Here is a 16,368-nt window from a genome sequence, read left to right on the forward strand (position 1 = left end):
ATTTATTGCAGCTCAATTCACAATAGCTAAGATATGGAATCAATCCAGAGATCCATCAACTGTTGCCTGGATAAATAAATTATGATATATATACACTTTGGAGTACTACTCAGCTATAAAAAAAGGAAATCCTGTCTTTCGCAACAAGATGGATGCAACTGGAAACCATTATACTTAGTGAAATAATCCAGCTGCAAAAAGATAGATATCATTTGTTTTTCCTAATCTGAAGCAACTAATAGAGTACCTAAAACGTAATGTTTAGGAGTGAAATAGACATTTTGAGATTTGATGATTGTCTCTTCTGTTGAGGAATAGTGTTGTTTTTTTCTCTTTATACTATTTGTTGAACTCTTTTTCTTAGTGTAAGGTTAACTATATCATCATTAAGCAGACTGAAAATAGATCTTTGTGAAAATTAAGAGCAGGAATGTGAGAGGGAGGAGGAAGAAGAGTTGGAGGGTGGGATGGAGGGAGAATGGGGGGGAAAGTGTCACTATGTTCTGAAATCTGTGTATATGAAATCCCTGGAACTCGTATGACTTAAACAAAATTCAAAAAGTTCAGAATGTAAGGTTAAATGAGAAGAAGTAGGATACAAATATTAACTTCTGATATGGTTTTTTTCTTTGTTGACATAAAGAAAATACAGTCAGTTCTTACTATTTGCAGTCATTATGTTCTATAAAGTCACTACAAACACTAAATTAGTGAATATGGAATCATTACACACAGGGGAAGTACAGGGTCAGATTCCTGTGAGCCTTAGTCACACTTCTGTCAACTTATGAATATGCAACCTGTTCTATGTGTGTTTCTGTTTAAAGACACATTATTAACAGATATTGATCACTGATGTTGAACTCATCACCAACAGCACTGGAACTCATGCCTGAATACTGCTCATCTAACATATGTGGTTTCCCCTTAAGGCACATCACGGCCTTCTTATACTTAGATACACGAGGCAGCACTTCAGCACTACGCTTGGGAAACACTTCAAACAACAAAATCATCAACAAAAAGCAGAAAAATGCAAAGACCACTAAAAGGACACTTCCCCACAGCATGAGAACAGAAACAAGAAAGCAGAGCATTGCTCTGTCTGTCCCTCAGCTAGGAACATGTGTGGTGAGTAACTGAACCTTTTTGCTAATCTGTTCACCAATGACCTTGAAGCACTGGGAGCATTGATTCTGGGGCTCAATTACATTTTAGTGAGGAGGCAAATTTGCAAATGTGAAATGTGCAAATAATGAAGATTGATGGCATATTCTGAAAAAAAAAAAAAAAGAAAAACAAACTGAGGGCAAAAACCCTTTAAAGTAGGAAGCAGCATTGTGGCACAGTGGGTTAAGCTGCTGCTTGCAATGCTGGTAACCCATATTAGAGACCCAGTTTGAGTCCCGGCTGCTCCACTTCTGACCCAGTTCCCTGTTAATGTGCCTGGGAAGGTAGCTGATGATGGCCCAAGTACTTTGGACCTTACCACCCAAATGGGAGATCTGGATGGAACTCTGGGCTCCTGGGTTTGGCCTGATCCCGTCAGCTGTTGCAGCTATTTGGGGAGTGAAACAGCAGATGGAAGATCTCTTTCTTTCTGTCTTGGCCCCTCTCTCCTTCTGTGCCTTTCAAATAAATTAATTAAAAAAAAAAAAAAACGTTTAGGGCAGTGAGATTATGGTAGCAAAATATATTTATGCCTTTCTGCAATTTCTCAAATTAACTTGTATTGTTTTATTATTAGAAAAATAAATATGATTTTCCTGTGTTAGGAAAGAGCAAAGTGTGATGGGCAGGGTACCAAAAAACAAAGGCTAGTGAAAAGTATGGTAGTTTCATAAATGTATTGAGTTACAACTTTGAGAGATATTTTGAATCCCCTCTTATAAGACTTTTCTGAATGATAATGTGCTGTTCTACAGTCAGGAATAGGGTAAGTCTCTAAGAAGAGCTTCAAGCTGACCAGGAAAGAGACAACCATGAAGGAGGCCAGTGCTGCAAACACAAATCCACCATATGATGAAGGCAGTACACAGGGAATGGGTTTCTCTAGAAATCCAGGGCTTCTGCTGCTTACTGCCCCTACCCTGCCACATCTGAGATAGGTGGCCCACACTGTGTTGTAATTACCTGCAAATGTCCGCATTCTCAATTAGACTTTAAGCTCTGTGAAGGCAAGGGCTGAGTGTAGCTTGCTCACTACTGTGTTACACAGTAGTAGCTAGCACATTTTTTTGCACACTGTGAGGGACACAGTTGAGTTACTCCGTATCGAATGAATGATCACATATCAAGCAACCCAGCAGATGGTAACTCCTGTCAGAATTCTCACCTTTAAATATGAAGGTCAATGTCATAGTTAATGACACCAAACCTCATCCAGAAATGCTGAAGAGTTTTGATGAGAAAATTTCACAGTCTTGAAAAGGGGACAAGATTTCTTCTACTTGAGCAAATAGAGATCAAAGAAACAGGAATCTGCTTCTGTATGAAAAGCAAATACAATTCGTGTTCCCTTTACATTCTTATAATGGTACATCTTGTTCAGTCTTCTGGCTTCTGATTATTTGGTGGTAAGTATACTGCTATTTCTTGAAGTGTCCATAAACACAGATAGCAGAGCTCAATTCCTGAAATGTGTCCCTGTTTGATAAGGAGGATTGGAATGGATCTTGTTCAGCCTTTAAGCTACTTCCCTAAGCATCTAAGAGTGTTCTAAACTCAAGGCTATTTCAGAACCTTTCTATTTGCAATGCGTGATTCTCTAAAATGATAACTGTATTAATTTTCTATGGCTGTTGTAACAAATTGCTGAAAACTTGATGGCTTAAAACAAAACAAATGTATTATCTCATGATTCTGTCCCTCAGAAGCCTGACACAGATGTCACGGGGCGAAGATCAAGGTGTCAGCAGGGTGTGTTCTTTTCTGGAGGCACCAGGAGAGAATCCATTTCCTTGCATTTTCTATCTATAGAGGCTGCCTGCTTTCCTTGGCTCATGCACTCCTTCCTTCATCTTCAAAATCCCACTGACATCTCTTCTTCAGTTCCCTATTACACTATTAAGGATTCTTGTGATTACACTGGGCTCACTGGGATAAACCAGAATAAAAAACTTCTCTATTTTTAAAGTTCACAAGTTGAGCAAACTTAGTTCCATCTGTAACCTTAATTCACCTTTTCCATCCAACCTAACACAACCACAGGTTCTGGGAATTATGACACAGACATCTTTGGGGGCCATTGCTATTCCTGCCACAACAACTGTACACACAGTCACATATACCTGCAACCCAGGAAATACAGAAGTCATTTAAAAACCCATTTAAAAACCATATCCATGTCATAGCTGTACTCTCTATCCAAAGAGAAAAAGGGAAAAAAAGACCCCAAGAATCAGGTCACAGAATGAAATAATTTTGTAGCTAAACAAAAAGTCAAGTTCTTTCACTATATGTGTGGGGAGCAACCCGGTCTAGACTAAGTTACTGGAATTAAGACTTATTCTATGCATCTGCTCTCCCACAATATGGCGCTGATAAGGGAGAAGCAGCTTCTACACAGCTGCCTCCAGTTCAACCAATAAACTGTAGGGCCTGCTCCTGATTGGAGGAGAGCAGTGTACTCGGCGTGTGGGTAGCAGAGTTGGGATTGGTGGAAGAGGACTATAAAGGAGGAGAGAGACAACATGCACCAGGAACATCTAAGGGGAACATCTATCTGAAGGAACACCTGTGCAGCCCCCAAGAGAGCTGGCCGGCGGTGTGCCGCTCCCCCGCGGAAGTGGGGAAAGTGGCTAGGGGGAACCGCCCTTCCACGGAGGTGGAAGGGACGGTAGCCAACCCGGGAAGAACCAGCAGCAAACCCGGGAAGGGCCGAGCAGACAAAAGAACAGCGCAGGGTCCTGTGTCGTTCCTCCACGAAGATGGGGAGCGACATAATGGTGCCGTGACTCAGATATGAAGCCTAGGCAGGGTTTAGTGTCGCTCCTCCACGAAGAGGGGGAGCGACAATATGAATTTAAGAGACTCACCTTCAAGGTATCACTTGTGTGGGCTTTTACATATAGGAATCTAACTGCTTGGTCCTTATTTCCTTGAAGTCTCACGTATGGGGTGGACAGTTAGAATCCTATTATAATCTTCCCCCTGTCGGCCTGAAATTGTGTAAACAAATGGTCTAAAATCTATTCTCCATAATCATTCATAATCATTCCTCTCTCTTGGGAATATTTTTTTTTTCAAATTTGAACAGACACTATTTTCTTCAACAGCTCAGAGATAGACTCTAGCCAATCCTAGGAGGAATAATCATTGATTGGAAATCTGTAGGGTAGGGGGACAGTAAACTTTTCTGTGTCATTTATGCTGAAGGCAAGACACTACTGAATGAGAAATATCAGATTCCATTTCCCGTATGTCCCCCATCCCACCTCACATCACAGTTAACAAATAGAAAGTAACAGAACAAGCAGCATTCTGTATCCCAGCCATCTTTTTTACATCTACAGATTGTATAAAGCATTTGTTATATTTGGCTTTGAGTGAAACCAGAATCAATAACAAATTTGTTTTGCATTCATTCCTAAATATATTTGCTGTGTGAATATGGATCAGCAGGGAAGGTGTGAGTCTGCCACACTTGAGCTGGGCACCTGTGCAGCTGCACCAGCACTTCCCGTACAAGCAAGGCCAATAATCCACAAAACTCATGTGTTGCTGAATTCAGAGCTTCATCTCCAGTAAAATCAACTGAGATGCTGTCAGAGTTTTTAGTTTTCCATTGTTTTTTTTTCTGAAACCAATCCTTTCTCTTTTTCCTTCTGTCTACCTGGCTGTCTTATCTGGTTCATATTGAGTTTGCCTCTTCTCCATCCACTCCACCTTCCCTGTTGTAAGGTGACCTGCTGATTGGGGTGAAGTTTGATCAACTATAGTCAAATCAATCATGTTTCTCAGTGAAGCAAAGTATTGCACATTGTTCCCCTGGCAACAAAAATTCAATTTGAGCCAATGAGATGCTAGTAGAAGTTTGTTGGGGCTTCCATGTCAAGCATCCCACTCTCTAGAAAGTCTTGAAGAGCCATCTTTCCCCTTCCCAAACTGGTTCTAGAACTTATGCAGAATCTTATCAGGCCAATGAAGAATCGTAGGAAGGGGAGCTTCCTCCTGGTCCCCACATACACCTCTGGACTTCCTGCTGTGTTGTACAATATTTTCAGTTGCATTTTTTGTTATGTCTACTCATTCATTACACAAATAATTACAAATATCTGCTGTGACCAGACCCTGGTCTAGGTATTATAGAACAAAATGATCCCCTGCCTTCTAGAATGAAACGTTAAAACAAAGCAAAAAATAAAAAAAAATAGTAAACCAGGAACCTAAATGAATGCATTAGAAAGTGATAAGTAGAGCGAGTTGAAGGAGCTAGGGAATGATAGGAACTGGAAGGCCAAAGATGGGAGTAGCTGATGGTAATGTTAAATAGTGTGGTCAAATTCACCTCTTAAGAAAGTGTGATTTAAGTTGTGGATATTTGGGGAAGAGCTGGTGGAAGAAACAGTCAAAGCAGGTTCCCTAACTTGGGAGCCAGTCTGGGAGCAAAGATAAGAAAGAAGGCTGGGGTGGTGGAAATGAAGGGAGGAAAGGTGGGGGGTTACAGGGAGACCTAGTGGTCTTCTAGGCCAATGCAGAAGGATTTTAGTTTTAGCTTTGGCTCTGAGTGAAGTGGGGGAGTGATGACTTTTGAGCAGGGGAGTGAAAATCATCACTCAGACTTTGGAGGGGTATAGGAAGGAGCAGGGAGCCCACCTAGAAGGTCACAGTCCTAATACTGTTGCCATGTCCAGGGTGGTAGGGATGGAGGTAGTGAGAATTGGTTCAGATTCTGGATATACTCATATTCCTAAGGCAGGGACAACAGAATTTCCTGTAAGTATTTATGTCCTGTAAGTGGGATGTGAAAAGAAGGGGTCAAGGATGATTCCAGTTGAAAGCAACCTAACTCATTCATTCTCAAATTTGCCTTACTCTTCTTCTTTTTAAAGATTTGTTTATTTATTTGAAAGTCAGAGTTACAGGGTAGGGAGCAGAGAAAAAGAGAGAGAAGGGAGATTGATTTACCATCTGTAGGTTCACTTCCCAAATAGCCACAAAGGCCAGGGCAGGGCCAAGCCAAAACCAGGAGCCAGGAGCTTCTTCCAGGTGTCCACATGGGTGCGAGGGCCCAAGTACTTGGGCTATCCTCTGCTATTTTCCCAGGCACATTGAGAGGGAGTTGAATTGGAAGTGAAGCAACCTAGATTCAAAATGGCACCTATTTGAGATGCTGGCATCACCGGTAGAGGCTTAACTGCTATGCCACAAAGCTAGCTCCTTGCCTCACTCTTCTATCAACTATTTACAACCAATGGATGTTACCATGGAAAAGTTCAACCCAAATACAGGGCTCGGATGCAGACCAGTCATTCAATATCGAGGGCCTTCTATTTTCCTCTAATTGTGTTTCTACTTAACATGATTTTCTTGGCTGCCTTTTAAGAATAACGTTGGGGTGGGCATTTAGCTTAGCAGTTAAAATGTCAATTAGGATGCTCACATCCTATATCAGCACGTGAGCTGGATCCCCAGCTGAGTCTCCTGACTCCATCTTCCTTCTAATGCAGCTCCTTTGAGTAGAAGGTGACTGCTTCAGTTATTGGGTTTCTTCAACCCAAAGAGAGACCTGGGTTAAGTTCCTGGCTCCCTGCTCCTTCGTGGGCATTTGGGTAGTGAACCAGTAGAGGGAACCTCTCTGTCTCTTCTTTTGTTTGTCTGTCTTCCTCTCAAATTAAAAACCAATAATGTTATCTTCCAGGTCTTTGAGAATTAACTAAGATAGGACCAAAGTGATGGCTGCTTTGTCCTGTGCACCCAGGTCCACCCCCTTTATTTCTGTGTGATGTGGTTGGTTTCCCTTTATTTGTAGCCTTCTGCTGGATGTGACTTATGTGTCCTTATGGATGGACTGAGCATCCTTATATGGGGTATTTTGACTCCAATTTTGTTGATGCATCATCCTAATTGTCTGGTTGTTACTGCCTGTCACCAATCAATGTGTGAGATATTCTTTGGCTCTTCATCTGGAACAGAATTACAGCCTCTATCTTTAGAAATGATATATGCTGAGGATTATTCATGTTTGTAATTACAAATCTCCTAGCAGAAGCACAATTATTAAAAACCTTTGGAAATGACATTTTGTCTTACACCACAGAACCTGCTGTTAGCTGCTCTTGCTGGAATTGCTTTTGTTGATGTAATTTCCACCTGCACTTCAATTGTAATTTAACAATATCTTTCTTCTCTGGATCTTCCTACCTTGTTGTAATGGTTAGGTCTCCTGCTGTTTATTCTTAAATACTTTTCCCTCTGTTCTGAATTTTACTAGGCTATTTTTTGGGCTTAATAACCTAAGAAACAGCTGTGGCACTTGTTGCACTATAGTAACTTGAGAGGATTGGTTGGTTTATTTGTAATCTAGAACTAGTGAAGGAAAGTGCTGGAGGAAACTTAGGAGGTTATTCACAAAGACCCATAATTTTAAGGATGAAGAAACTGAGCCCCTGGGTGGTCCATTGAATTGTTTATGATTGCCTACTCTCAGGTTGCTCTTTGGAGTAGCAGGTATGGATATGCATACAGGTATAGATTCTTTCAAGTCCTAAATACCTTGCAATTTAAACTGATGGACGTGTAACAGAACTGTAGATGGGAAGATCAATGACATTGAATGCTCTGGAGAGCCAGACTCTGTTCTAGGCTATGCTTTGCGTCATGGATCATAGTGATACCCACAACCACCTGATGAGAGAGGAATAATTATGCCCATTTCACTGGCAAAAAAAAAATATTGATATTCTTGGGAGATTAAGCAACAGGCTCACGATGCATTGAGATCTTATGGTCAGGTTCAACTAGGAACTCCAGACTTGTTAGCTCAGCCACAAAATGACATATTGAAAGATATCTATAAAGTTCTTAAGAAACAGCAGTGCCCTATCTGCCTAGGAGGATTTATACCCGTGGTCCTAAAGAAACCAGGTAAATGGCTTCAAAATTTGATCTGTCATCAGAATGACCTTGATTAAATAAAAATTCAGATTTTTGTTCTTGCCTCCAAAAAGTCTAATTCACCAATGGGAATAATCGCCAAATAATTGCAGCAAGGAGCCTCGGAACAACAAGGCGGGTGACCCTGACTTCTGCAGTTATGGCCCTCTGTGTGTGACTATTGTGCTCCTGAAGCAGCCCTTATTTTAATTCATTTTTTTTTTCTTTTCCAGCTCAGAGTCTTAAGTTGAGTTTACAGGGCCTAATGAAAAGGTTCCATGAAGTTCCCAATCCCCTTTAAATTGTATGTGGAATTTCACATATGCATACACATGATCTCCTATGCATACACATGGTCTCAAAGGCATCTGCTTCAAGTGTGCTACCTGTCTCCGGATTGCCTGGCCCTGCCCTACTGGAGTCGTCACACTGCTCTCTGCCCTGGCTGAGAGCCTCCTGTATTAGTGCATACTACAGGTCTCTTTGATTTTTAAACTTTACATTCAACTATGAAACACAGGATGAAACTTGAAGGAGAGAGGGAATGACTTCCATATTTCTACTGAAATCAATTTCCTTCATGACGAATACGCTTGTGACAGTTTTCACGGAATACCATTGTTCCCTGATATCAAGAGCTACCTCAAAAAATTTCATCCATATCATCAAATTTCTACTTTATCTATTTTTCTCCCAGAAGCCCACTCCTTTGCAAAGCCAGCTTAAGCATGGCTCCTAGTGCTTTTTTATTTTTTATTTTTTGTCTCTCTGGGTCCTTTGTTGCCCTCATTGTGTTCCATTGTCCACAGAATGGAGCCCTGACTCCTCATCCTAGCATCTGTGCCCTTTGCAATCTGACTATCTCCTGCTGCTCCCCTAATTGTTCCACGTTCCAAGATAACTGTGCTCCTTGCCATTGCCCAAGCCCTGTTGGTGTCCTCTTCCCTCGGGGCCTGCATGGCATGGCCTCCCCTCCCTTCCCATCTGTCACAGTTTACCCTTGTTCAAGGCCTTCCTCCCATTTATCCATCAGCCAGAAATTTCCTCTTTTCTGAACATCAGTTGTTTGGTTTATCTGGGTCTTATGGCATTTGTAACATATTGATTCGTGTTTTATTATTAATGACTCCTGTTTCTCTTCTTCCTTTCCAGATTCCACATCCTTTCACAGCAGGGCCCTTGTTGATTTAACTCTGTATCTGGCATATTGCCTGTCACAGCACCTAGCATACAAAGAGCCCTTGATAGTACCTGGTGAATACTTTAAAAACCAAGATCTGGCTATTGAAATTCAGAAAAATAATCCTGTTTGTCCTTTCTTCCTGTAGTCTAAGTTGGGCAGTAGCTTGAAAACTGCATATAGATCACATTCATTTTTTTAAAAAATATTTTCTTTACTTGAAAGGCAGAATGACACAGAGAGGGACAGAGAGAAAAAGAGATCTTCCATCACTGAGTCACCCCACAATGGCCAAGGCACAGCTGGGCTGAAGCCAGGAGCCCAGAACTCCATCCAAATCTCCCACATGCGTAGCAGGGGTCCAAGTACTTGGGCCATCTTCAACTGCCTTCCCAGGCACGTTAGCAGGGAGATAGATTGGAAACAGAGCAGCTGGGACTCAAACCTATGCTCCAACATGGGATGCAGGCACCCTGAGTGGTAGCTTAACTGACTGTGCCACAATGCTGGCCCCATTTTTTTAAACAAAATTTTATTTATTTATTAGACACACACAGCGACATAAGTGACAGTGACAGAGAGAAAGAGCTTCTATCTGCTGGTTCACTCCTCAAACAAGGTCAGAAATTACAGTTACATTTAACTTCTTTATTGGTCATGTTTTATTGATTCTTCCTTCAACATGTCCATCATGCCCGTTTGAAGTTACAGGGGCTTTTGCCAAGGATTAAGGATTACAACTTTCTCCAGAACCCTCCATTCCACACACTTTCCTCTTCCTCCCTTTCTACTTCAATGACCACATTTGAATCTAAGGCATCTGTTGCCTCATCCTTCTAACACTGGAATAATATTTGCCTGGTTAATATCTCTAAAATATAAATTCATGGAGGGAAGCAAGATGGTGCCCAAGCAATATGCTCCGGTGACCCACCTACCCACAAAGACACTGATTTGGATGGCTATTTGTGTACCAAGTCACTTCCACAAGAGTTACGGAGGCCAGGGATAGAAGACATTGCCAAGGAATATCCTAAAGAAGACACTGTATTCCTAAAATTTAAAAAGATGATTGAAGAGCTTTATTGTCCTAATGTCAAATTCATTGGGAAATCTGAAAAGTGTAATTAGGACAGAACATTACCAATGAAATAGAAAATTTGCAAAATATCAAAATAGAAAACATCAACATATCAAAAATAAACGCTAGTATTTTATTATGCTAATATATATATATATATAAATTCAAAGATATTACTTCTCTACATCTCTGTTGGTGTCCATTTTAATACAGGACAAAATCTATAGTCTTCAAACCTCCCCCAATCTGACTCCAACTAATCTCCATCTGTGTAGTCTAATACTCCTCTAGAGTAATTATTTTTCCCTGGGAAAACTCTTCTGTTCAATCTTTCAGAATGACTCCTCCATTGCCTTGCTTTGATACAAGCTATACTTCTTTCCTTTTCCAGTCTACCTGTTCAGATCATTCTTATTCTTTAAGGCCCAACTTAAGTCTCATCTGTTTTTTTTCCTTTTGATTAACAAATAATAATTGTGCATTTTTATGAGGTACCTTATGATATTTCAACACATGTATACAACAAATACTGATCAAATTAGGATAATTAGCATTCCCATCCCCTTATCATTTCTTTATGTCTGGGGACTCAAGTTCCTTTCTTCTAGATCTTCATAACACACACACACACACACACACACATATACATATACACATATACATAATAGGTTATTGTGAGCTGTAGTCATACCACTCTGCCATAGAACAACAGAATTCATTGTTTCTATGTTTTTGCTTGCCAATCTTCCCTCACTCTCTTGCCCCTACCCTACCTAGCCTCTAGTAATCAATGAGAACACTTGCAAAATGAATAAATGAATCCAATGGTACATTAAAAATTTCATTCAGGAAGATCAAGTAGGATTTTATCCCAGGAATGGAATGATAGTTTAACATGAGCAAATAATTCTTTTGACATGGCCTTTCCCAAGTATTTCTGTCCACATCTCTGAAGGTGTTTGGCCTTTCTTGTCTCCATGTTGGCTATTCAAAGTATCACCAAATGCTCAGCAGTGTTGGCAGCACCTGGGAGCAGGTTATGACTACAGAATCTCAGGGCTCTACTCAAGACTTGCTGAGTCTAATCTGCACTTTAGCAAGATTCCTGAAGTGACTCATGAAAATGGAGAAATCGCAGTCTACCTCTCTTAAACACTTGGGCAACATTTAGTCCAAACACAACTTCCATATTTATGTGCACTACTAAAATTCCTTGAAATCTGGAAACTTGCTTTGTTTTCACTTTTCATGTCTCTCAAACACAATTTCATGTCAAAGCAGGAACTTAGTAAACAGATTTTAGCACCTTTCCCTTTTATTTTTCTATTGTGAAGAGAAAACAACCCCCCATTTTCCTAGAATATGAATATAAGCTGCTAAGGTTTGAATGTCCCCTCCAAAATCCAAAAGTTGCCAGTGTGATAATATTAAGAGGTAGGGTCTTTAAGAGGTGATTAGGCCATAAGAGCTGCTCCCCCACGAATGGATTAAGGCCATTATCAAATGGGCTTTGAGCAGCTTCATTGCTTGTCCTTCTAACTTTGGCCTTGTGGGAACACACAGTGTTTCTAACTGGAGGACACAGCCATCGCCAGACAACTGAATCTACTAGAGTCTTGATCTTGGACTTCCCAGCCTCCAGTACCATGGGAAATAAGAAACCTCTGGAAATTTTCTCTCACTATGGTCTCCTTGTGTTCCTATGGCATCTTGGGCTCACCGTCACTAAAGCACATTTCTCCTTCCATTACAGCTGTGTGCATATCTTTTTTTTTTAATCACCAAGATAGGCAGTTCTTGAAAGCAGAAACTATGTCTTAATCACCTTTTCATCAACAGCACCTCATCTATCATAAAGTAGATATTCGATAAATGTTTACTGATTAGATTATCAAATTAATAAGTAACTTGCTACAGGAGTAAGACAGAAACCTAGGCCTTTGATGGATGTTTCTTACTATAGTTAACCAATTTATATTAATCACCAAATTTTATACAAGATAAGCTGAGACATTTTGCAAAACTAAATCAGTTTCTTTGTTTTCACTCCAATGCCACTGCATTTCAATTTGTAAGAGCTGAAGGTCAGAAACACAAAGCCAGAGGTGCAAAGAGGGAACAAATGCAAAATCTTAAATGAAGCATGTATTACACTCAAATGGCAATGACTTAAAGAGAACCCCAGATGAAATGAACCTTGCCAACTTTAAATGTCTCAACATTCGCATTACAAAGTCTTCTCTTCTAATAAGAACATCAAACAAAAAAGGAGTGATAAGGTAAATGACTATAGAACAAAGCAGTGTTTCTGTAGCTATTTCACAAATTCTGAACATAAAAGACATAAGAAGTTTTGCTGAGCTTAGTAGAGAAATCCCTGCTTTGTGTCAATGCTGTGTATCAGTTGACCAAAATGAAATATAAGAACAGATTCTGTCACTGTATTCCTCCATTAGCCTAGGTTCAAAAAGCTGAAAGAATACAATGCAGTGTTACAGATGACTACATAAGCACGCACTTGTGCTGTTGCTTAACTTCTTCCATGGTGATGTGTCTGTTTCTGCCAGGACACTGCAGAAGAGCAGGATCACAGAATGTGTGTAATTCTGTACTTAACTGATGATGCTCAGCACAGAGAGCTGCAGCCTCTCCCCTCTGCCCTCCTACCTTTCCTTCGCTCCTCCCTTCAAGTGTTTATTGAGTGATTGTGATAGAATATTTATATGTCCTATCCATAACATAGAATGTTCCAACCCTATCAATGTTGGGGATAAATCACTCATCAAAACACAAATCATTCTTTTTATGGAATTTATATTCCAGTGGATAAAAAAATACAATAAATAAGTGAAACTTATAGCTAGATCATGATATACATTGTAGGAAAAAGTGACATTGGTGTTGGGAAGTTGAGGAGATACATATTTTTTTCAATGAATTATTTATGTATTTGAAAGGGAACCAGGTAGGGAGAGAGAACACACTAACATGACTCCTCAAATTCTTGCAACAGCTGGAGCTGGGCAGGAGCCAAAGCCTTCGGCCAGGAATTTAATCCGTCTCCCTTGTGAGTGGCAGGAACCCAATTATCTGAGCCATCACCGCTGCCACCCAGGGTCTGCACTAGAAGGAAGCTGAAGTCAGAAATCAGAGTTGGTTGACGATACAGAACTCTGATATAGGATGCACGTATCTCATTTGTTGTCCCAACTTCTAGTCCAAACAGCCATGCTGTTTTATAAAAAGAAGTCAGAGAAAACCTTCATTGACAGGTGAAATTTAAGGTAGGTCTGGAATGGAGCAAACGATGTAGCTAACCTGGAAAAGGACATCTTATAGAACTGAATAACGAGCACATTAGCAAGTACCTTTCCTGCTGTTGGCCATTCTTTCCAGCACACACTGAGTTAGGATTGTGCTGGAATGAGCAGAGAACAGCAAGAAAAGTCTCTTGGATTTGGAACAGTCGGGAGAGATGAGCTTGACCTTAATAGGCTTGGTCCAGGGGCTTTATTGAGAAAAGCCTAAAGAGTGAAGAGTGGAGGGGGGAAGTCCAACAAGAAGGTCACTATAGCAACATGGACAAGAGATAAGGATGGCTGGGCCCAAGGAGGCGGCAGTGGAAGAGGTAAGAGGCAATTTGATCCTGGATGTAATCTGAGGGTAGAATTGACAGGATTTGCTGAAAGATTGGATTTAAAGTATAAGAGACAGAGAGGCATTCAAGGTTTTTTGGCTTGAGCAACTAGAAAAATGCAGCTGCCATCAAGTGAGACGGGGGAAGGATGCGAGTGGAGAAATTTTTTAGGGAAGATTATTTGGGTGATGTCAAGTTTGATGTATCTTTTAGACAAATGGAGATGTTGAGGAGGCTGTTGGATATTTGTAGAATGAATGAATAAGCATGATCTTAATTATTTATTTCCAAATCTCTCTAACATAAGCTAATATAAAATTAAATCTTTCTTTAAACTACTTTCTCATTATGCAAAGTGGAAGTTAGGCCCTACTATGGAAGGCCCAGACTTGCCTGAATTCTGGGCCTGAAGATCTGACAGTCTGTTGGCCATCTCTCCTGGAATCTGCTTCGGAGTCTTCACATACCTAAGAAAGAACTCATTCTTGTTCTCACACCTGTTCTGCCTCTTTGTGACTGTTGTGAATGGTACCACTGGGCATATAAATTGAATGTCACATCTCATTCTTTATTTCCTCAACCTTTGTCTACTGGTTACCAGATCTTATTGATCCAACTTCCTTTCTATCCCTTGAACCTATTTCTCCTCTCTACCTCCACTGCTGCTTTTTTTGATTATGTTCTCATCATCTTCAGGTGGATTGTATGTTACCCCTCTACCTGGCTGCCCAGTCTCCAATCCAACCTTCATGGAGCTCCCAGAGTGATTTCCTAAAATGCCAATGTGGCCATGCCATTCTTCTACTTAAAATTTTTCAGACTTCTTTCTCTATTTACAATCCTAAATCTTGAGGTTGGCTTACTGATAGCATCCTGACTTGCTCTTAATTATTTTTCAGATTTATTGTTCCCCACACATGTATCAGTCTTATCCACTAGCCATAATGAACCATCCACAGTTAACTGATAAATTTATTCAATCTTCAAGAATAAATAAAGTGCTTTCCATTACAATCATTATACAGCTCTGGGGATATAATGCTAGATACAGCAGACTTAATTCCTTCTCTGGTGGAAGCACACTTTATTTCCATGCCTTTTCTCTTTGAACTTCCTGCCTTGAATTTATCACTACCTGCACCTTGCTTCTACCCCATGCTCACTTTCCCATCCTGTCAGCCACTTCAGGAACACCAATTCACCTTTTAAGATTGAGCTTATGTGGCATGCACTGTGGTAGCAGGTAAAGCTGCCACCTGCAGTGCTGGCATCCCATATGGGTGCAAGCTCAAGTCCCAGCTGCTCCACTTCTGATCCAGCTCTCTGCTATAGCCTGGGAAAGCACTAGAAGACGGACCAAGTCTTTGGGCCCCTGCACCCACATGGGAGACCCAGAAGAAGCTCCTGGCTCCTGGCTTCAGATTGGTGCAGCTCCAGCCATCGTGGCCAATTGGGGAGTGAACCAGTGGATGGAAGACCTCTTTCTCTCTCTCTGCCTCTCCTTCTCTCTCTGTGTAACTTTGACTTTCAAATAAAATAAATCAATCTTTAAAAAAAGAGAAAAAGAGATTCAGCTCATGTCATTTCCTTGCATTAGCACTTTTCTGAATAAACTTCTCCCTTCTCAAAATGGTTTCCTCCTCAAAACGTATTATTATTATTATTATTATTATTTTTGCCAGGCGGAGTTAGACATTGAGAGAGAGACAGAGTTATAGACAGTGAGAGAGAGACAGAGAGAAAGGTCTTCCTTCCGTTGGTTCACTCCCCAAATGGCCACTACGGCCGGTGCTACACCAATCTGAAGCCAGGAGCCGGGTACTTCCTCCTGGTCTCCCGTGCGGGTGCAGGGCCCAAGCACTTGGGCCATCCTCCACCGCCCTCCTGGGCCACAGCAGAGAGCTGGACTGGAAGAGGAGCAACCGGGACAGAATCCGGTGCCCCAACCGGGACTAGAACCTGGGGTGCTGGCACCGCAGGCAGAGGATTAGCCTAGTGAGCCGCGGTGACGGCCCAAAATGTATTATTGAATTAACATGAATGGCTCTAGAAGTGAGAGTATCTCTAAGTACATTCTATTGTTCACACTATTGTGCTCCTCTTTCACTAGGAGACATTGGCTCCAGGATTTCCTTCTTGATCCCAGGATGGAAAAATTCTTCTTCTTTTGGATTTGTCCTGCAGTTCTTGGGTCCCACAAGTGGTATAAGTGGTCATTAATGGGCTGTAGAGTGAGCAAATACAACTGCAGTGAGTTATACGTACAGGAGATACACTCATCTCTTCATGTAGAAAAGCCTTAGGATGGTGACCTGATTGATAGATGTGCTAGTGAACTTGCCTTAAAGCTGAGTTTGCATAGCAAGCCCACAA

The 16,368-nt window shown here is 41.0% G+C and overlaps 1 protein-coding gene across 26 annotated transcripts in view; it reads right to left on the bottom strand.

Annotated features, from left to right (window-relative positions):
- Positions 1–16,368, bottom strand: part of ANKS1B (ankyrin repeat and sterile alpha motif domain containing 1B) — a 1,216,905-nt gene that overhangs the window by 211,397 nt on the left and 989,140 nt on the right. The gene's annotated exons all lie outside the window — the stretch shown is intronic.

Source organism: Oryctolagus cuniculus, chromosome 11 (genome assembly GCF_964237555.1).
Source record: "Oryctolagus cuniculus chromosome 11, mOryCun1.1, whole genome shotgun sequence".
Taxonomy (NCBI): Eukaryota; Metazoa; Chordata; class Mammalia; order Lagomorpha; family Leporidae; genus Oryctolagus; species Oryctolagus cuniculus.